The sequence below is a fragment of the Hydractinia symbiolongicarpus genome, chromosome 5, assembly GCF_029227915.1.
Source record: "Hydractinia symbiolongicarpus strain clone_291-10 chromosome 5, HSymV2.1, whole genome shotgun sequence".
Taxonomy (NCBI): Eukaryota; Metazoa; Cnidaria; class Hydrozoa; order Anthoathecata; family Hydractiniidae; genus Hydractinia; species Hydractinia symbiolongicarpus.
The window spans coordinates 24,975,426-24,999,063 of NC_079879.1; the positions used below are offsets into that span (position 1 = coordinate 24,975,426).

A 23,638-nucleotide genomic window follows, 5' to 3' on the forward strand; every position below is an offset into this window, starting at 1 on the left:
GTATTCCACCCGTATTATTCAATGCTTGTGACGTAACAATAGTTTTGACAAAACATTCGTAAACGCATGTTTTGATTTTATCCTTTCCACCTCATTAATTTTTATCGTAATTAACTGTGATTGGTTGTTTCTTAGTGGTCCGTTTTCTGATTGGTCGATTTCCAAACACGTGAAATGGCGGGAACTTTTTTGTCGAGAAAATTCTTTTTACAAAAACATCAAAACAAAGAAATCGAAACAAAAACATGTCGATTTCACAAAAAAATGTTTCGATCTACACTATAAAATGAAACGAAAACAAAACAAACACAAAACAAAATAAGTAATATTAATTATAACAATCTCTTTTGGGTATATAATAAAACATATATACAATAGGTAAACATAGGTTATTAGATTTATTAACCCTCGGTGATATTATATTCAACTCCGCTGCGCGTCGTTGAATATAAATCACCTGGGGTTAATAAATCTCAATAACCTATGTTTACCTATTGTATATCTACTTAATATTGTATTATATTATATTATATTATATTATATTATATTATATTATATTATATTATATTATATTATATTATATTATATTATATTATATTATATTATATTATATTATATTATATTATATTATATTATATTATATTATATTATATTATATTATATTATATTATATTATATTATATTATATTATATTATATTATATTATATTATATTATATTATATTATATTATATATTAAGTTAAAAAATATATAAGTTCAGCTAGCGGTAACCTAACTACAATTGCATTTATTATGATCAAGAAAACAATGAATATATCTTTTTCACTTCTGACGCCTTGCAAGAAAAGGCATAATTGGATACCTAACACCATTAAAACAAAAATCTTGCAATGCTGCATGGTTATGATACTTACTGAGTTTTTATATTTATCTGCACCTGATGCCAAATAATTAGGTTCCATAACTTCCAGAGCTACTACTTCTAGAAATTTCTATAAAATCCTTTTAATCGGAATGTATAATAACTTTCGTTGGGATTATCCTTAGTACTTGAAATTTACAAGATAACTTTTTTCGTCGAGGGAAATCTTTCTGAGAATTTTGGTCGGAAAATCGGGAAAAATGGATTGTTAGGCAATTTTTGGACTTTATTCTAGCGAACTATGTAAAAACCGGAAAATATTCATTCTGCACCTAAACCAGCTAAAGAGGAAAATAGTAAACAATTTCAGGTTACTTTGTGATAAATTTAGTTTTTAATAAAAAGTTAGGACTTTCTGAAAAAAAATCGAAAAATGGTAAAAATTTAAATGGATGTTAGCCATGTATACCCCTTTTTAAAATATATTGTGACACACGCGAAATCATTGACATGTTTTTTGTATAAGGCAGGTTTTAAAGTAAACGAAACAGTAGTTGGGAAGCAACCATACTTATACATCGATTCACGTCGATCGATTCGATCAATTTCGTTTAGGCACACGCTTCCTTCCTATGTTCCTATTGAAGCTGTCCGAACATTTCGACAATTAGTCAAAGAACGGTCATTCTACAAAAAAGAAATGTCACGTCGATAACCACAATAGTGCGCGCTGGATACGAGGAAGTTATTTGTGTTTTATTTAAACAAAAACGGTCATTGGTAAGAAGTCTTAAGACAGTAATTAAAATTTTAAAGCTCTTAATTTAAACTAGAATTTTTAAAGATTGCTAAATAAGATAGCAAACACGAATGTCAATCTTGTGAAAGTTGATTACAGTGCAATTTCGTGTCAGCTCCGTGGTTTTTCCCATGGATTAACAAAATTAAATTCCTGGAAGAAATGCTTTTACTTCTTTTATGTAATGAATGAAGTGGCTGTTTCAAAGCATATTTGTGTTAATGATGTTTTGCTGAGATGAGAAATGAACAAATAACAAATCCTACCTTATATTTTATGTTGAATTCGTATACCTAAGGCCTGGTACCCAAAAGAAAGCGTTAGAAAGCGTCAAGCTTAACGCTAACGCCGCTTGCCGCAAGGTCAAAAAATGTGTTTTCAAATAAGTAGCATTAACGCCCAGTTTGCGCTTGCGCCTTAACGCCTTAACGCTGGTAACTAAAAACAAACAAAAATCAAGCATCAATCTTATTCAAAATTTCTGCTGTGAACAAGCACTATCTCTTGTTACTGGCAATTGAAATGATAAAACGGAGAAGAAGACGCCGTTACCGACAACAGAATGTTATTTCTATGGCCGGAAATATTTGGCGCGTCCATTTCTCCAACAAACAGAACAGTAAATTTATAACTCGTTCTTTTTTCAACGGCCTGTTATTATCAATACTGTTATTTATCTGCGTGTTTACACGCATATGTTTGAATTTAGCGTCCTATTCTATGAAAGTTAAGTTTTAGGCTACCATTTTGAAGTTAACAAAGTCATTCCCAGGACTCTGTTTTTGAACTCTGCACAAACCGGACATCGCAACAGGACAAGTTCCTCACATAGTTGAATCCAAGTATAGAAAGATAAGTAAGTATTGGCACAATTTATGTTTTGTGTGTTACTTTTTGCTGAGCTGAATTTTTTTTTCGCTGTCTATTCCGTTTTTGATCTGAATAAAAATTTTCGACTCCGTCCGTGCTAACACTACTTTGGCTGCTTCGTGTTTGATGGTCTTATTTTGTGAGGGGAAAACATCTGTTTGTCGGTGTTACCTTTTAATCTGACACATATTTCAGAAGTGCAACTGTCAATGCACCATAGCGTAAGTGAAAAACGTATTTATACAAAATACTGAAAAATTTGAACGAGAAGTGCAACTTGAAAGGCATCTTTGATGAAAAATAACATTTTAACAAGGATTAGCTATATATATAAATATATATATCAAATATAAACTCAAGTATAAACTCAAGTTAGACATGTAACTGAAATGATTATCATTCTTTACGGCTTCACTAATTTCAGTAAACATGCCATTTTTGACGACAAGTTTTTTTTACTTTTAAAGTGCAATGCATGTGTAATGATTTATTTTCAATAATTTGGTCAATTGCTAGGCGTGTAAGTTTATGGACTCAACGAGATTTGAATAAAATTTGGTAAAAGGTGATAAAATATACAAGTCATTGAATACAAGCAGCTATTTGCCTACTGAAGTTCTTCAAAGTACCGTAACAAGTTGATATCTTTAAACTCTCATCAGACCAGGGAAGACTTCACAAGCTTGTATATTTTGTGCATGGTTTTGGCTGACAGAAAAATGCTACTTTTATTATAGGGACCACATTAAATATTGAACTGACTTAACAAATTCGTAAAAAATACAAATCCCCCTAAGAAATGCTTTATCGTGACACTTATCAAAGAAGTTTCAAATGCAAAGCAGGCTTTAAAAACGCTGTCTCTGTGATGTGATAGTGACTATTTTAGCAGATTTTAGGATTTATAATTCTATGATTTTTTTCCTTGGTTTAAATTATATTTTTTTAATGCCACACACGATATGCTGTTTTTGTTGTTGTTGTTGTTGTTGTTGTTGTGCTCTATGAAAAAATGCTATGCAGACTGCATTAAGGAGAGTACATTTAATTTTTGAAGGAACACCATTATGAGAAATGTAGCACGTGACTTTTTTCAGAACAAAAAGGCGCACGCATGTCGCATTTTTTACATTTCGAATAATAGGCTGGTTCCGGCACTGAATAAACAAAACGAAATCAGAAACCCGGAATTACTGCACCTATCTGTCTTCATTCTTAAAAATTTTGACTTTGCTTAGAAACTGTGCAAAACATGTCAAATCTTACTAAGCCATGAGACACGACTAAGATTTTGACCCTACGTCTGAACCCACTGTGTTGACATGAACATAACTTAACAACGCACCAATATTTATTTAAATTCAGCCTAACTTTGTACATACAGGAGAGTCTCGGTATAACAAACCGCGAAGGGAACGGAAGAAAAGTTGAGTGTATCGAGAGTTCGTTATACCGAAAAATAAAAATTAAAAATGGACTTTTGGCTCAATTATTTGAAATCCTGTATTTTTTTAACTGTTGAGTGCAACGCATTGTCTAACGTGCTCAAGTAAAACTCTACTCGAATACAATCCAAAATCGAAACAAATTCGAATCCAAGCAGCATTTTTAAGTTTTTGTTTACATCACACAATATGCAACGTTTCCATAAACCTAGGGAATTTTCTCTTAGAAATCTAACACTTGTTTCATTGCGCAAGGCATTTCCTATAAGAAAATATGAATGATGAAAATATTATTGACAAGATGATATCTGAAAGTTTAAAATTTGGTTTGTTTTTGTTCTGCTGCATGTTCTACTAATGTTTTTATGATTCGAATTGTTCGATTTGGATGACATTAAACTGTTTTGTTTGTGAAACATAATACTAATACCAATAATGCACAAAACTTTGAAAATATTGCCGAGTTTCTGTTACATTTATATCGAGGGTTCTTTAGTTCGGTGGACGAAAAATTTTGTATGTAAAATCGACAGTTCACTATATTGGGGGTTCGTTATATAGAAAGGGTTTATAAGAGTTTATTAAGGCTAAATCCAAGGGGAATGGACTTTGGTTTGTTATATGGAAATGCTTACTGTATCGGGGTTTCGTTTTATCTAGAGTCCCTGTATTAAACAATAGACCAGAGTTAAAATCAATAACAAAAACATGTTGAACGGCTAATAGTAATAAATCATTTTTTTAAAAAATTTTTGTAGTAACAACGATTTATGTGGACTAATATATGTGATATAAATGATTGACCAGGACCGTTGACACTGAGAAGTGGGGGAGACGCAGAAGAGTCATTACCTTTTTTGCCCATATTTTAGAAATCAGGTGTTACTAGTATACTCATAAGATTTTGGAAGTTAATAATATTAGTCTATAGTCCCTATGATACGTGTTATATATGTCAGCATTGTTATCAAAAATGTTATCAAATCAAGATTGCTATAAAATATGTTGGTCAACAAAACTCTGACGCTACAATTTAGCAGTTAACATTAACAACGTAAGGGACCCTGCGAAGGAAACACTTTATTAAAAATTTGCACAGTCAGCTAGTTTTTTGCATGCAACAAAATTACTCAAAAAAGGTACAGATTAACCTCTTCTTGTTTTTTTTACTAATTTTTAATGAAGTCATGATTATTACTGTCACCAAAATTTCGATTATGGGACGGACGAAGATGTATATCCTTGTTTTTTTATTGGCGTAAAATGCAATTATGCGATGGTATGCATATAGACGTGAATAAATATCGTTGTTTCACAATTTCATACGTATTTTCTCCCAATTAAGTTATTAAATCTGTCTTCTTTGGTAACTTATTTAATTAAAATGTTGTTTACAGTTTTGGCAATATTTCAATTTTTTTGTTTTTAAGATTATAGAATAATCAGTTCTAATACTAGTCAAAAACCAATAGACTGAGAATTTAAAAAATTGGATATATGGTGTTTTTCTAACTCGAACTCACAAGGGTCCAGAAGATTTTGCAATTTTTGACCGTGGAAAAATTCTGTTTGACATCAATTTTTTCTTGAATTCCCACCAATATCAACCAGAGATAAGGAAATGTATGTTCTAGCACAGTCGCGTGCGCGCACACAGTGGCGTCCACAACAAATCCAGTACCATCCAGCACTATACCATGTTGACCTATGGAATTCAAGGAGTTATCCCTAATAATTAGTGCAATGTAGTGACGTCATCAAAATACAAATAGGAGTCCAAAATTTCTAGCACAATTCCTAAAGGTCTACGCATATCAAGGGTAAGTCCCTATTATACAAAAATGAGTAGGGGAATTCCCTAAATGATCAACGCATGCGCAGTCAAGAGGGTAATAACTGTGTAATCTTCGGACTTTGTTGAAGTATAATAAAGTTAAGTTGGTTTCACAGTATTCCAGACCATGCTAAGACGCAGGACATATGCAATAAGGTCGTTGATGAGGAGAACCATCTACTCAAATATGCCCCGGTTAGGTTCAAGACGCGGGACATGTGCAACAAAGCCGTTGAAATGCATCCCTACCTATTCAAATATGTCCCAAAAAGGTCGTCAAGGCGAGGCATGTGTAATGAAGCTGTTGAAAATAATCTCCATGTCCTCGGGCTCATGCCGGATCAATTCAAAATGCAGGAAATGTGCAACAAGGCCGCTGAAAAGTACTAACCGGTGCTCAAATATGCCCCCGACAAGTTCAAGACGCAAGACATGTGCAACAAAGCCGTTGAGGAGGAGCCCGATCTGCTAAGGCACGTGCCAGACCGGTTTAAGACACATGACATATGCAAGGAGGCTGTTGAAAAGTATCCACGGCTGCTCTTGCAAAGTATTTATGGCTATCCAAGTATATCCCCAACGGGCCCGGAACATAACACATACGCGACAACATGTGTCCCATATGTAGGTGTAATCTTCGGAAAGCCGTTGAGGAGGAGCCCTGGGCGCTCATGAATGTAACAGATCAACTCAAGACGCAAGACATGTGAAGCAAGGCCGTAGGAAAGATGCCAGGCATGCTATTTTGGGTACCATACCATTTCAAGACGCAGGATATGTGTAGCGAGGCTTTCCTAAAGGACCATGATATATTTTGGTTTATTCTGGATCATTTAAAGACGCAGGACATGTGCAACAAGGCCGTTGAATATCATACCTGTTTTCTAAGGCTCTTGCCAAGCAAGTTCAAAACGCAGGCCATACCCTACAAAGCGTGTCCTATATGTAGGTGCAGAAACCAATGTTAGATACTAGTATAATAAATGTGCATCAATTGTCATTCAAAATTCGATATCTTTGGAACAGCAGCATTGATGACCTTTATGGCCGGTATTGGCATGTTGTGCTGGTATTGTTACCATGAATATATCACGTATAATGGGGGTGGTTGCGTATGTACAATGACGTGTAGTTCTCTGAAGTCGTTTGAAATACAATAAAGAAGATGCTACAATTTGAGAATGAGCTTGTCAACCCTAAATTATTCTACTCATTTGCTGCTTCTTTTACGGACATCAACGATATCAACATGGACTACCCGACAGTGTCAGATCCCATTCCTGCTAACGGGGGTAAGGATCAACGGTACATCGTAGGGTACCATACACGAGACCTTGTGGTAGCCCGCAGGGCTACAACTAAAATCTGGTTCCCATATGGAGTGATCCGGTACAACACAAATGCGGTACCGGCAATGAGTCTAGATTTTGAAGAGTACCCTGATTGGGTTAAGAAAGTATCGCCAAATCTGGTCCAAAGTAGAGGAGTTGATTTCTGAGCAATTGACGACGAAGCCTGTGAAAAAGGACCGTTTTGTGAACGCAAAGCTTAAACACTACAAGGATGCAATCACGACTAAATTCTAAGGTATGCCAGTACCTTATGATGAACCCTGCCAAGCCAGTGCCATCCTAGCTATTTCATTGGTGTATGTGCAAGGTAAAAACTACTACCCTCAGGTACACATCATAGAATGCCGGTATAAAGATTTTAAAAAAGAATGGTTGTTGGGCGAGGATTAAAAAACCATATATTTTATAGGCCATACAAGACCTATAACATATACTAAATTAAGGTTTATACTTAGGTGGTGACTCTAGGTACCGGATACATACTACACAGATTGAATTTTTTTTAAATCGTCTTGCCTCCCTTGTTCCCGACCATTAGCAACGAGCTGGGCACGCTCTTGTTCGTTGATGCTATTCACGATCCTATTAAACCGCTGTCGCATCTGTTCTTTCAGTAGCATGTACCTTTCCTTTCCACGGCTTATCAGGCTGTACTCGTAGTCACTAATCACACCATTTTCCATTGCTTTTGGGATTAGATAAACAATAGAGTTTATTTTACTTTCTGCGAGTAGCCTGATACCTTCATGGATTTAACAAGGAGCCTTTTTGAAGCGTTCCGGAGACCGGTTTGACCTATTCCGGCTGTAATCGCGAGTCCTCCCCTAGCACAGGCCAAAGGGACCCCTAAACCTGAGGCTATAGCTCCAATTCCTAGTCCCGACGTAATCAAGCCGTCCGTTGTCACAGAATCATACCCACGTATTATGCATTCTAAACTTCTTGGCAAGCCTTTTCCGCTCCTTGATTTCATCTCGTAGATATACCTCTATTTCCTCTTTTTTTTTAAGTCTAAAGACCTGGCCTTCATCCTGCATATCAGCGCCTTGTGTGGGTCACTCGGTAAATTTGGGTACAGCTTAGCTATATCGCTCATTTATTCTATGAGAATGCATATAGTTAGGCCGGTGAACGAAACGTTCTTTTCATGATGGTAGACGTCCGTTAACATGAACTCTAGACGATCCGCAGAGCCTTTCAGTGGAAGATAAACAGGAGTGTCAAAATTCCAGGTTAACATGTCCCCCCAAGCGTTAACTCTTTGGTGGGAAGCAGGAATAGAATTTTAGACTTCTTACCATCCAGTAGGCAGTCGTCTTCGTTCAGCTGCAGACAAACGAGTCTGTACCTGTACAGGTCCTGTAATAGGCACCGTGGTCACGGCCCGTGTAGTACTTTTTTACAGGGTCGTAGGGTAGGCCCAGGAGCTCCTGTAGGGGTCTGCTAATCACCACCGTATAGCCATGGCTGACAAGGAGCCTACAGAGTCAATTTTTCAAGACAAAAAGCTTGTCTTCCGCATGGCTATTGACAATAGTCGCGATATCCTCTATTCTGTACAAACCATTCATAATCTTGATCCGAGTCACCCTCTGATCAGGCCCCACTTTACGTATGGTAAAGTCGTTATTACTATACAGGTTCAGCCATGCAGGTCGAATACTGATGGATTTCAGAGCTATACGAGTGTCCTGCCCCAGGTAGTCCTCAAATATAGTAGGCTTTTCGATATCACTAATATACAGTTGTTTCATCCTTTGTTTTAAGAAAGGATGAACATATACTCATACAACCGTAAGGCAAAGTACAGAAGTAAAAGGGGGGAATGGGAACTTAGTGTTACAAATTTGGAGCATCAGGGCCTGTACGTGAGTACAGACTCGTATATTGAGGTAGCCTTCCTCGAGTTTACCAAATATGCCATAATAATCCCCACCAATTTGCTGAATGACCCTGTTATGGTGGACTGGACAGGGCAGGCCTTGGACTACGGAAATATTCAGGTTAATTTTGCTACCCATTCTGCATCAACAGCCCTAGGCATATCCGCCAAGCACATGACAGGTTCTGTACCCCTTGTCAACTCCATCTTTAAATTTCACGTGTACTACCACATGCATCGTATTCTTTCCAAAATGAAGGTACCCATGCCGTGTGATGACGGTTTTTCTCAGTACAAAAACCCATACTCAACCTCCGGATACGCCCGTTTGTCGTGAGTATGGTGCAGACGCTAATGCCTTCTACAATTTCAAGGCCGTCATGTCGTCGTTGACAAATGGTAGATGGTGGCCCCAAATTGACCGGGATTGGGCCAAGGTTATTATCGCCCCAAGTCAAGGCCTAACGTCGGAAGGTCTAACCAAATTGAGTGAGAGCATTAGGGTCTACGTAGTCTTGTTACTAGGGTCTCAAGCAGGGGTCAAGGCATCCCTTCTAGGGTCCGGTGCAGACAACTATACAACAAGGAAGATCCTATTGCAAAAGTTTGAGACCATGGTACAACACCAGGAAAATGTAGGCCATGACATCACGAAATTCCAAAAAGTGTTGCAATATTCCCGAACTCCGGTATTACACCTCCCATAAATACTCCCGATCATACCATGCAGGCTATACCACACACACCTCAAAAACATACCATACCACCTACCATACCTGAACAACCCCCACAAAATCAACACGAGGATACCAAGGTTGCATTAATAACGACAGGGGTTGTGATCATCATTGCCTACATCTGGCTTAAATAGGCTTATTTCCTCATTTAGAGCACGACAAAACCAGAGGCTGCAGCGATGGCCATGTACAGATGTTTTACTTTAGAAATTTACCCAATCTTTCCAGCTACTTCTCTACAAAGCCTTTTCCTGCACCCGCTGCGACACTTCCTTTTGTAGCACCCCCGGCGCTACCCCCTGTAACGGAAAGTACAATGGTGCTTATCGGTAGACCGATAGCAGAGACGATACTCGCTATAGTTATACCCTGCTCCTTAAACAAAATTTTAAGCTTCTCAAGCAAAGATGTGTTATCTTCAGCGATTTTCAACAGCGTGTCTTTGATGTGTCTCAGCTGTGGGTGTATGTCAGTGGATAGTATGCCATGTGCTTCCCTTATGACCTTCTTTTTATCGTTCAGATCTTTAATCTCTTTCTTCATCTTTTCTATTTCCCTTTCAAGATTAGCTTATTGTCCTTCGTCTGCCCAGCCTTCTGCTTCTCAAGTTCTTTTACCTTGCCCTCTGCTTTGTTAATCTCGCTGTCGTTAAGAATCATCTTGTTTTTCAATTTTTTCAAGTTACCCTTTAATGTCTGAAGTTCGAGGTCAAGCCCCCTTCTTTCACGTTCGGTGATGCCACCTTCATCAGGCCCGGCAATCGAAGTGTCTTGCATAAGGCTCTCCGTGTCATCTACAAATTCGTCGATCTCCTCTAACGATTTCATCTCAAACTTTTCAGCGTTCTCAACCTCCTTCTCTACTTTGCTATACTTTTTAAGGAGGTTCTGGGCCCTGAATTGGGTGTAACATAGTCGAAAAAACCCAGGGCTTGCAGACGATTGCTACCTAGCAACGTTTGTATCTGGCCAACGGTTTTTAAGGTACCATCTTAATTCGTAATCACTATATCCTTGAAGGTTTTTTTCCCTTTCACTATCTCTTTAACAATAAGTTGATTCCCTTCATCGACCCTGAAGGCATCATAATATCTCGCATTAGGTAAACCCAACTTCTCCGTAAGATGATTGTAAAAGCCACCGATCTTTGATTTTAGTAGCTTTTGCCTCTGCCCTGAAAACGTATCCCCCTGCTGTTGTTCTGTTGAAGGCGTTGAAGTTCCAGGGAGTTTTGGCGTTCCATGGAGTTTTGACGTAGTATCATCAAGTTTATCTGGATAGGCCTCATCCTCCTTATCATCAATATCAATGTCAGGTACAAATACTGCATTAGTTGGCATCATATAAAATTTCCCCTAAACATAATAAACATGAGTGCATTTGGAACGACGCTAGACCCATATGCAGGGACGAAGCAGCTCTTTGGTATTAAGGGGAGGAAACAGAGGGTTCAGATAAGCCACATACCAAGCACAATAAACAAGAATGAAGATCTGTATGTGGATATCCCAAACATACCCCAGAATAATGTCATCTTTCCTGGCAGTCTCAAGCTCTTATTTGACCTAGCGTTGACGGGGACTAATGCCAAACGTACAATCGTGTCGAAAAATAGGGAAAAGCGTGGTACGAAGTCTATGCATTATTTTGAATGGTAACGAAATTCAGAATATTAGCGGCTACAATACCCTGGCAGTCCATAGGGACCTCTGGCTACCCAAGTTCCATCGTGACAACAACCTCATCCTCGAAGGCATCAACCAAAATGACGGGACCATCAAGGCCCTGCAGGTCAGTGCTAGCGACAACGTGGGGACCGATGAAGAGAAGGCTATTATTGCGGCATATAACAACACTTTCATCCCATTGGGAAAAATGTTTGAGTTGACAAGAGATTTTCCCTTCTATTAATCAGGATTATACGACAGGTTGCAGTTTGTCTTACATTTTGCTGCACATGCCGATGTGATCAAAGATGCAGGGACGGCAGCCTCGGGGTCTACCGCGGCCCAGGCAGCCGATGCTGCGTACAAGATTACCAACATTAGGCTAAAGTTTGACAAGATTACCCATGAAGGCCTGGAAAGCGCTATGATGTCAAGGTTTTCAAGACTCGCTTTGTCTTACGAAAGAATACTCCGTAGCAAGGTTGTCACCAGGAAAAATACAGATACCTCATGCAATTTACAGATTGATACTCCTGCTAAAAGTCTCGAAGGCGTCTTACTACTCTTCATAGACCCCGGGAAGGTTAAGGCTTACGCCGGCGTTAACGAGGTCTTTTACAACCCAAAAATTGAAAAGAGCAGCGTCACTGTCAAGGGGGAGCCTAATAAACTGTATGGCCATGCCATGCTTCCCAAGGACCACCTCGAACAGGTCGTGAACCATTTCAGTAGCCATGACTTGAATGTGACCATAGGCTAACTTTTCAATAAACGATATACGTTATTCATTGATTTTAGGAGCTCCCCCGATGGCAGTCTGCATCATTGCCATTTCACGACTCACCCGGCCTGCTGCAAAATAGACCACCATCTTAAAGACGTCGTTGGTGTCCCAAGGCTCACAACTGTCTCGTACAACATGTCCATGTCATTTATTATTACTGCATTTTGAAAATATCGATCTGAGGCTTAGTTTTGCCATGTTGCTGAAGCTTTGCATGGGCCGCCGGGTTGTTAGATTTATTTTTACCTCTCCCAATTTATACCAAACTCCGACATCTATAGCAAGCACGGCTAAGGCTCTATAGATGTATACATTGTCCATCGACTGTACGGAACTGATCTCAGAAGAAGTCCCGGATTATACGATCTTTCTCTATATCTTGACGTAATTCGTCTACATTGTCGATTTATACAAAATTCCCAATCATGCTAGCATACAGACTAATTACGTGAGTGGACAGTGCCCTAGCTGTTTTCTCCCCTTTCTCATGGATTTCTCGTTGTACGTAATCAGTATGGACTTTGTCTATTTCTTCATCAGGGGCCCTATCAATGGACCCTTTTGTACATTTCCCGGGTAGTAGATGTCCTTTGCCTTTGCGCAGGGCCTCTTTCAGGACCTGGCGCTTATCGATAGGTTTTCAATATTTTCAAAAGATTCTGAGGCCGTGTCGAATACTTGTGCAATATCAGATATCTTTATTAGTAGTCGTTTATAACGAAAAAGTATGTAAGCCATCGTGGTATAGGGTGGAAGTATAGCGGTTAGTAGGCATATGTCCATTTTATTTCTGGGTAGATGCCAGGCGGTGATGGCTACGGGCAAATGTCGTAATTTGATCTTGTTGTACGATCCGTTTGTCATCCGCCCTGCTAAGTGCTAGCTTGTTCACCTATTACGTGTATATTTGATGGCCCTTGTTTTAAATTAAGACTTGGCTCTTGTAGAGGTCAACACCCTCTTCCAGACACCGCTGATAGTCGTCGAAGGTGATGGATTTTTTGGTTACGCATCTCTTCACGCCCTTCGCTTTCTTGTCACCGCCATCTTTTGTAAGGCTCTTATAGGCATATAGCTTGACCCTTAGGGTGATGAATTCAGTCATGATTTTGCCACCCAGCTCTTCTTTCATCAAGCCTACCACCTTCTTGTTCTTGACTAATGGGAGAGGCCTTCCAACATCCGCATTATATGCACTTGTATCGAAGCGTGCTTCAACATCCTGCGCGATATCCCTATAAAAGTCCTCTATTCGTATATGGTACACAGAGCTGTTTATATAGCAGAGCTGTATTTTAGAACCGTATTTGGGTTGCATGAAATCATAGTGAAACTCTTACATGACTAACTTTGACATGTCCAATATAGCCTGGCCTTTATCTTGACCTCGGTCTTGCCCATCTCAACACCTACCAGGTTTTTGCTAAACCAGCTTCCGCCCTTGAAGTTTGGTTTCATTACTAGTTTCGTATACTTGTACTTATTGGTAACCAGCTGGATGTTGCGGTGGTTCTGGATATTTTCCATGGTCTTGCCGAACACGCGTAAATTCATAACTTTTACAAGTCCTTTTCAAACTCGATTTTGGCATCCGTTTTCAGCCTTGTGTTGGGATCGATGTACCCCTTAAACCTGTCGTGTAGTCCTTCCGGTAATCGATATCAACCTCCAGGATATATCCATGCCTATCGTCTTCAACGAGCTTCCCAATCCGCCTTTCGGCAAATGCCTTAACGTTTGACACCCATTTGAAGCCGTTTGTTGGCAGATCTTGACACATCGCCCATCCCTATAGGTTGTTTGCGTCGAAATACTGTAGGTAGGAGGATTCAACCCCCGAATCGTACTGGTCTCCCATGTACTTATTATTTGCTTTGGCATACTGGTGTACAGCCTGGGTTATACATCCTCGAATACCCTTCTCGAACATTAGGAGCATGTAGGGGTCTGTAAGAATCTCTAACCTGATCCCTGTACATTTGAGTGCTGCTTTCCAGGCTAATCCGGGTGCAATGTAAAAGCGCGCAGGATCAAGCTTGTAGTTCGTCAAGCACACGCCTCGAAATGTCTTGAAGACGTCAGCTAATAGCAGGACGTCTATGGTCAGATAGATGTCATGGTAGTCCCTCATGGTGACGATATCACCTCTGGGGTAATGAGATTCCATACTTTTTTGGCATATTCATGGTCATTATCGCTGATCTCCTTTATATTCAGCTTGCTGTAGAAGGCCTTTTTGGGAGGTAGCTCCGACTCCTCAAATCATTGCCATCCATCCATTTATTCATACGGATACACGCCTTTTCGAAGCATCAGCCTGAAGGTATCATCTTTGTCGATGAACCTTGCCATGGATGGTACGTTTGCTTTTACCCAGTCCTGATTAAGCTGCTTCGTTGTATTTGAGCCGCAATTTTTACACCAAAACATTGCCATGTTTTCGGCGTCTTTGGCCTGGAATTTGAGGCAGGTATTTTCACACTGCTTACACTTCATACCTGCGGCGTTTGTACCAATGAGGTTGCCTGCCAATTGTTCAGGGCTTGATGCCATGAAACTGATATATTTCTCAGCATTCTCTGCCATGCACCCAATGTCCTGCGTGTCGTATTTTTCCTCAAGTTCCCGTATGAAGAGATGAGCATAATACCCTGAAAGGTTATGGAAGATGACAGGGATGTGGCTGGGTATCTTGTATTTTAGATTACAGTTGTTATGCGCCGCACCCCTATATAATCCGGTATAGTGACAATGGTCCTAAACTTTAAGGTTATTTTTGCAATCGTCAAAGGGTTTTAGGCAGATATGGCAGTGCGTGGCCTTGTTGTGCTCCCTTTCCAGGACCTCTGTTAGAGGCAGCATATCCTGCTGCGGGTAGGTATAATATAGTCTCTTTACTTCATCCTCTAGGTGGTTAACGAACTTCGTCACACAGTCCTCACCCCTGTAGACTGTTAGAGGATCTGGTACATCCCGATAGGCAAACGTACTATAGGTACACCAGCCGGATGGTGCGTGCTTGCTCAGCTTCTTGGTCTTTTTACCTCTTGCATCTTCTGCTGGGATGAGTAGACTCTCGAAATCTGCATAGATGGCAAAGGGTACCTTCAATTGCTGTTGTTCATCCCTATAATATAGCCATTTTTCAGCCTCTGTTGGCATTGTGATCGTTACTGCCTCGTGATCCCTGCAGTAGCCATAATGTTTATCCCTCGATTCAACCGTGTTGAAGGCCTGTAGACAGTTTAGGCAGAAGTGCATTTTTGCTGTATTTTTCGAGGTATTGCTACCTAGGAGTCGCGATAGACTTTTGACGGCTGTATAGTGGGTCTTTTTCTCATCTGCTATAAGTAACAGATTAACCTGCTTGTTGCGTCTAATGTTGTACTCAGATCGACGTAAAATGTTGATCTTCTTCCCCATTACGTACAATATGTTTACCACAATGTCAGGGTTATTCTTTTCAAACTTGGAAATGTCCTTGATACTTGTAGGGAACTCCATACCATCGCAATTGTATAGGTCTACATAGGGTTTCATCTGAGATATTCAATTTGGGTTCTTCCCTATCTCCTCATGATGTATGGATGCTATCATACTCCACCTGAAACACTCCTCATCTTCATTCACTGGGTTAATAACGGCCTTCTTTGAGGCTATCCACTTAGGTAGTTCGATGTGCGATGAGCCCATTGTTAGCCTCAATTTGTGGAAGTCTACATCGACCACTTTGGGGTAGTGCTGGATGTTTCACACCTGTTTTGATTTAAGCAAACATCATATCTAACACATCGTCTATGTCGCTATACTGAAGTCATATTACTATGGGAGACCTTCTTCACCTCAATGTACTCATCGTTGGCCTCCTCAGAGTTCGTCTTCTTCTTCCACATAATCCATTGCGACAGCTGTATCTTTGCCGACCCAATATCTTCTACCTGCCCCTCAACCAAGTTTTTCACGTTGGGTTGCACCATCCCTATATACCCGTCAACGTCGGCCCCTCCTATACCGGGAATGCGGAAACTTCGGAAGGTCCTGTGGAGAGCATGTTTATGTTCATGAGGTATAAAATCTTGCCCGGCTGTTCATATAGATAGTCCTCCTCGGCCTCTTTTTCTACATCGTCATGAAGTATAGGCCCCGTGTTGGCTGTCCCATTATAGATCCCCATAACCGTACGTTTAAATGCTGCATAGGTACTCTTTACCCCCTCTTTTATAGGTTTGGAACAGCATCCACAAGCTAATTATAAAGTCCCTTCATACCATCCCTTACAACAGAACGATTTTTCGATAGTTCCTGTTTCTCGAATAGGTCCATCACGGATGGTGGCAATACTCAGTTATACCATTCCTTGATTTTACCTCCAAAAGTTGGACGTGTCTTGGCCATCTCCTGCCTTTCGAAAATATCCATATCCCCTGGTACTATAGGCCTGGCTGGTTGTTTAGGTGGCCTCCAAGCATACTGCAGCATATCCTCCGATGTTGGTTTAACTGGAACCCTTTTGGGTGATCTCCGGGCGTATTGTGATACATCCAATAAAGAAATCAATTCAGCCTTGCGTAGCCTATAATACCCCGTAAGTCCACGGCTTTTAGCTTCATCACGTAATTGCTTCACGGTATATGTATTCATTTCTTTATTGTATGGATTTTAAGGCCGTCAGAAGATTTCATTCTGCTCAAAACTAACACAGTTATCCCCCTTTTGACTGCGCATGCGTTGATTTTTTAGGGAATTCCCCTAGTCATTTTTGTATGATAGGGACTTACCCTTGATATGCGTAGACTTTTAGGAATTGTGCTAGAAATTTTGGACTCCTATTTGTATGATTTTTGATGATGTCACTACATTTGGTGCTGGATGGCACTGGATTTGTTGTGACGTGTGCGCATACGCAACTGTGCTAGAACATACATTTCTTTATCTCGCAAGCTCAACGACGAGCATCCAGATAATGTTATTACTTTGTAATCAGGGAGCATATCATATGAGTGATCTTTATTTAAGGTGAACTACGAAGACCAAAATGCAGTTCGTGTTCTTATTGGTGGAAAAGAAAACAACGAATTCCCCCTGTAACAACGTCGTTTTGTGACGTTGCGCTGACCTTGCATGGTTTCGAATAAAAATAGCGACAAAGTTTACGAAAATGACATGGAAACAACGCTACAATACCGATTAAATAATGTCACAGCAAAATTATAACAACGATTATTTGGTGTATTTTTAGGACCAATAAGACGAAATTTAAAGAAACATTTATCATGACATCTTGTCATCATTTGTCCATATATAATAAGTATAATATAAGTATAACATATATAATGAGCTAATAGTAAAATTATACTTTAAAGAGACACCTCACAAGTAACATTTCTGCAACAAAAAAGAATTAAACAAAGCCATAAAGAAGTAATGTGTTAATAAATGCCAGGGTAAAAATATTGCGCTATGTAATAAATAAAAAGTTTTATACTGATAATTCGCAGGATAAAAACTACATTTAAGATTTTCTCCTAAAGTTATCTGCACGAATGTTTTAAATACAAAAATCTACATTTTAGAGAATAATAAAATTCTGAGGGAAAAGAATAATCTTAACGTTGAGCATATCGCACCATTTCATAACCTGTGGGTCCCATATGACTTATATATATTTTTGAGTCAATCGACTTTTGGGGAAAATTATTTTACGGGCCTTTGGGCGAGCTTAGGCAAGGTTGAAGAATGAGAAAAATATGCGACATATTGAACGAGGTATTGGAGGTATTTAGAATTGCACACTAAATATTGAGAATTACACTCCAAATATTTAGAATTGCATTACAAATATTCAGAATTGTATTCCAAATTTTGCACTCCAACTCCAAGAATTAAGAATAGCACTCCAAATATTGAGAATGCACTACAAATCGAAAACGTATATAAGTAAAAAATTTTTTTTCCAGCTTTGACGTTTCATCCTTTTTCAACTTGACAATTCCTTTTTTATATCGGCTGCTTTTGCCACTGAGTTGGGCGACAACACTACAATCCCGGACAAAAATTATTACAACAACCAAAAATGTACCGTTGCGTTCTTTCTTTTTACCCCTGCCTCTGTTTTCAGTGTTGATAAGTGCGAGCTTCCTTCTCAAGCTGTTGCGGACACATAACCGGAACCAGGTAACCGGAAGCTAATTTTTCTGCAATATAGGATTTTTGAATTTGTTTGCGGAAACACAGGAAAATTAGTTTTTATACTAAATTTTTTGCCCGCAATTGTAGCTAAAACAAAATAATCTTCAAAATAAACGCATTCAACAACAAATATGAAATTAGCTCGATGTGTAGGCGAACTTAAGTTGATTAGTTAGCCATGGCAATGTAATAAATATTTCGAAATTATAAGAAAAATAATCTTTCCTGCTTTCGTACAAAGTTACGGAGAGGATTATACTTTATTTCTAAAATTAAGCTAGCCAAACAAAAACACAAAAATAAAATAATAATTAAACTTGCATAGAAAGATACCTAAATCATAACCGACGAACTTAAAGTGAACTTCCAGGCTGCGTGGAAGTTTATGTAAAAACATTGTTGGCTTCTGCTATCTAACTCCCTATCTAACAATGCTGGTGCCAGAACTCTTTGCTTGTATAACCAATCACATAGCAAAAGCTGCAATATAAAGTCCGCTCCACATTGCTCATTCTCGATGTTTTTTAAAATCATACCCGCGTAGCTCAAAAACTTTTAAATAGCTAATTGAAGTATTTATGTCTTTTTATTTACTTTATTCGGAGAAACTTTCGCGAGAGAAACTTTCGCAAATTTCGCGTTTTTTTTGGCTTTTTTCGGAAAACTTTGTATAGCAAAACTTTCAAAAATGGCCATTGGCGAAAGTTTATTCAGTACAAACTTTCTAAATTGTCGATTCGCGAAAATTTATCCACTAAAATTTAAAAACAATTTGCTGGTTTTAAGTTATTTCTTGACTCTCCCTCACTTGGCTCGCCCTCCCGATATAAAAAGAGACAACATTGAAGCCTTTGCATGCTGGTTGGGTGATCGCCTTTTACAACTACATAACATCAGCCGATGGTAAAGATATCATCATTAAGGGATGGAAAGCTACTGGAATATACTGTACTTGGATTAAGTAAGCTACCGACGATAGATCCTTTCCATGATATTGATCCCTTGGTCGATCAAGACCCTACCTTACTTATCTGCGTGTTTACACGCATATGTTTGAAATAGGCGTCCTATTCTATGACAGTTAAGTTTTAAGCTACCATTTTGAAGTTAGCAAAGTCATTCCTAGGACCTTGTTTTTGAGAAGCGTAAACTCTGCACAAACCAGACGTCGGAAAAGTTCCTCACATGGTCGAATCCAAGTGTGGAAAAGATAAGAAAGTATTTGCAAGTCAGAGCGTAGTTTGATTAAAAAGGATGGCTATTCCTGCTTATGATGACGAGTTGGTCGTGCTTATGTGGTCTGATAATGTATGAACTATAATTTGCAACAATAGAAATACGTGTTTTGGTATCAAACAGTGAACCAGTGGACTAGTAAACTTGAAACTTTTGACATTGGACATTTTATGTTGTTATTTTGTTTTCTTGAAAGGTATTTGCCTTCTTTATATATAATTTCTTTTTTATAATTCTTCTGTGAGCGTATTCAAACAATCAATGCTTTGCGCACCACTATTTCTTTGTTTGCAAATGACATGTCTTCAATAGCATTGAGAAAAACTATCAAACTTTTGTGAATCAGACTTGTACGACAATGTTGATTTCTTGTGAAACTCTTTTTATATTTTGTTAGTGCTCATTATTAAAATAACTGAAGTGAGTTGTACAGATGAGTCTTGTGGCTTATGTTGGTGTCTGTTGATATCTCCAATAGCACGGCATCTCTTTTGAGCCAAAAATAATTGAGTGATTTTTGAGAGTTTTTGCAAGGCGCACCGAGTCTATTAGTGTAACATCGCGGTCCCTTTCTGAGCTTCACACAGATAGGGGAGCAGGGGCGCGATTGAATAGTGTATTTGTTTTTAGCCTACCTGTAGACCCAACGCGCTTCGCTTCTTTCATCGATTTTCAAACACTGGTGTCTTAGATTTTTTGAAAATAGTACGCATGCGCATTAACGATTTGCCTCCCAGAAGATGCTAATAATGTTATAGTTCCCAGTCCCCTCTTTTCATCAAAGTTGAACGGCGCACAGTCTCTGAGTAGGCTAGAGTATGGCCGCGTTTCTTAATCCTCATCCAGCCGTCATTCTCAAAAATTAATCTTTGCTTAGCCAAGAAGACTGATTTGATCCATTGTATCCTACGTACGTTCATAAAATAATGTGCACCCTAAATGCAAAACGGTCTTTATGTATCATGAATGCTTTATATGCATTACATAATGAATTTTATATTACATACTGCACGCTCTCCGAAGCAGCGAATTGGCGTACGTATGACCATTTGATTTCTCTTTCCGCGCAGATGTTAAAGACGCATGTCTTCTTGTTAGCTTTGCATTTGGACGCCGTTTGCAGAATTGATGAAGAGAAGCGGAATGCTTATAACCGAGTTACTGGCGAAGAAGACGATAACGACGATGCGTGAGAGCCGAAAAAAGACGAGCCTAGAAATGTGTTGATCTGTTTTGTGATTTTGACGATGAACCCAATTTGTAAATAGACGTTTTTACATACCATTAGAAAGAAAATTACATCGTTAAAGAACACCTCTTCCTTTTTCTATCATAAGAAATATAGGCCACCTTTATTATAAGCAGATAAAAAATAAATAATGTTGAGAAAACTCGTGTCCGTATAGCTATTTTGTAGTAATTTATGCAATCTTTTTGGCCATTCAGAGCGCGCGGATTGTACAACCCGATAACAAGATATGCGTCGAGACTCCTGACTAGGGCGTTTTATGAGACGTGTATATGTTCAAAAAGATGTTCCCGTGAACTGCAAAGTCCAGTCTGAATATACACAAGACTTTCTCTTTAATCTACCTTCGATGATTGTTCTTAAAGCTATTGTGACTTCTCTGTCCTTTTTTATTAAAAAGATTTTGTATGAAGTGAGTTTTTTTATTTTTTAAGTGTTGTATGCAGATTCTTTTCTCTCCTCTGCACCTCTGCATGTTTCCTTTTCGCGTTTGATAACCCAATTATTTTTTTTCTTTTGTTTCCCAATATACACAAAATACTATATAATATACTATATATAACAGCCCGTTCTCAAATATTTCTTTATTGGTAGCTACGTTAGGTGTGTATTATAAACGTGAAATAAGTTTGTCTTGTTGTGGTAATAAGACGAGCTTGTTGCAAAAAGTTTTAAAAATCTCCAACAGTAAACAAACTTAGAGAGAAGGGTAGTTATTTGTATGCATACCATGCATATTTGCAGAAATACTTAATTTTTTGGTTATTTGACTTGGCTTAGTTTTCCTTGAATTGTTCCAGTGCTATTTAATTTGGTTGCATAGCTCTGTTACTGTTACTCATAATACGTAAATATATATGTATCCCAAATATATGTTTTTATAACATTTAAAACTGAGCATTTCACTTTGAAGAAAAAATTATTTAAAAGCAGAAGTTTATTTTAAGTATGCCTTTTACCTTAGAGGAAGAAATACATTTTATATTTATCTCCAAGCTTTCACCTATACGCGAAATTCCAAATTTTGTTTTTGAACACTTTTGCCAACCTCGTCCCCAGGGCATCTTGTATCTTTTCTGACCCTGGGACGGCGATACGAACATGGCCCTGGAGGAGGCCTCGTCACGTGACCCTCCAATACACAGTTTTTCTGTGTGTAATATTTAATGAGATTTGTCTCAATTAACCAAAGTTTTATATATAACCTTGCAAAGCTAAGCGAGCTAGGCGTTTTACGTCACAGATACGTGCGGCGAGTTTGTTATGATTCCTCTCATATACGCAACACACAAACTGCTCGCATATTACTACCCTTGATTGTTTTCTAAATGTATAAATATACAATCATGTTATTTAGGCTGCTGCTTACTTGAAGAAAATCAAACAATTTAGTTATGTGTATTTTACTGAATTGGTTGGCTAGCAAGCACTGGGTTGCAAAACGTGTAGCCAGGGAAAACTTGGAAATTGGTAAAAGGTTTGCCCACCTGACCATAGCACTTCGTTAGCTCTCTAAGGTGTAAATATGGCTACATAATTTTCAAGGTGCCTGACTGAAAGTAGCTAGGCAGAAATTTAACTTCATATTAACATTTACATTTTTTATTCATTTTTGGCTGAACTTTAGAATTCTCATTTACTATAAGTTCATATCTGTATCTGCATTACCGCTTTTATATGATGACCAAGATTTTGCTGTACGAATCTCAAAGTTGCTTATTTATTATTTTTTTGAACAAAATTGATTTAAACAATAGTTAACTGAAACTGAATTCGTATATGGTGGACTCACTGCTTGCACTTATACTGGGTGAAAAAGGCTTCAAAAAACTATATACTTTAGAAGTCTTTTTTGCTTTTAGATTTTGTGCCCTTAACATTTCCAAAAAGCCATCCATTACTGATAAATTCTGCTTTTTCTTTTCCTAATGATATGTTTTTAAAACGCCGTACAGCCTTTTTTTTTTTTTACTCAACAAGCTCACCTTTTATTGCACACACGATATACAAAAACAAGGTTTTTTTGTTTAAAACATAAATAATCCAAAATTTTTATCAAAAGCATTATGCTGGTTCGAAAATTGAAATCCGCAAGTTTACATGTGATCTGTTTTGTCGATTCAATGTATCACTACCTTTATAGTTTAGAAAGAATTGGTATACGACTTTACCAACAGCAAAGTATTGCTACCTTAAAAGAATAAATTGTTTCGGGAAAAATTATTTGAGGAAATTATTTTGGGGATTTTGGACCAAAATTAGTTCCATAAAGTCGCACTTTTTAGAGCTCATCAAAATTCTGCTGCTGTTCAAAAAACGATATATATACATAATGTATCCTGGATTCAACCATATGCCAGATTGAGCGCTCAATCAAAGTGTGACTTCGATTGAGTTCGATTTTCTGAAATTTCTTCCTAGCGTGTTAAAAAAGGCCTAGCAAGAATCAGTTTAAGAAAATCTTCCTACATTTTTTCTTCCTCAAAATGGCTGTAATTTTTTATGCCTTGTGTAAAATTATGTTTTATCGGATTGGTCTAAAAGTACTCCATAACAAGTTTCATGTCAATAACTTTATTTTTTTACCAAAATTATTGCCCTTTAAATTTTCTCGAGTTAGGCCGGGTAATGGTGCAGTCAATGAGAAAATGGCTCCGATGGTTAACCTACTGGCTTTTTATATGTTTTATGGTAACCAAAGCATATAAAGTAATAAAACATGCCCACTAATAA

General features: G+C 38.2%; 1 long non-coding RNA gene across 1 annotated transcript; it reads left to right on the top strand.

The window, feature by feature from the left end:
• Nucleotides 1-2,418: 2,418 nt before the first annotated feature.
• LOC130645601 (uncharacterized) lies at nucleotides 2,419-22,874 on the top strand. The gene is made up of 2 exons (XR_008982716.1): nucleotides 2,419-2,517; nucleotides 20,727-22,874. It is a non-coding gene; the product is annotated as an uncharacterized LOC130645601 (long non-coding RNA).
• The last annotated feature ends 764 nt before the right edge of the window (nucleotides 22,875-23,638 follow it).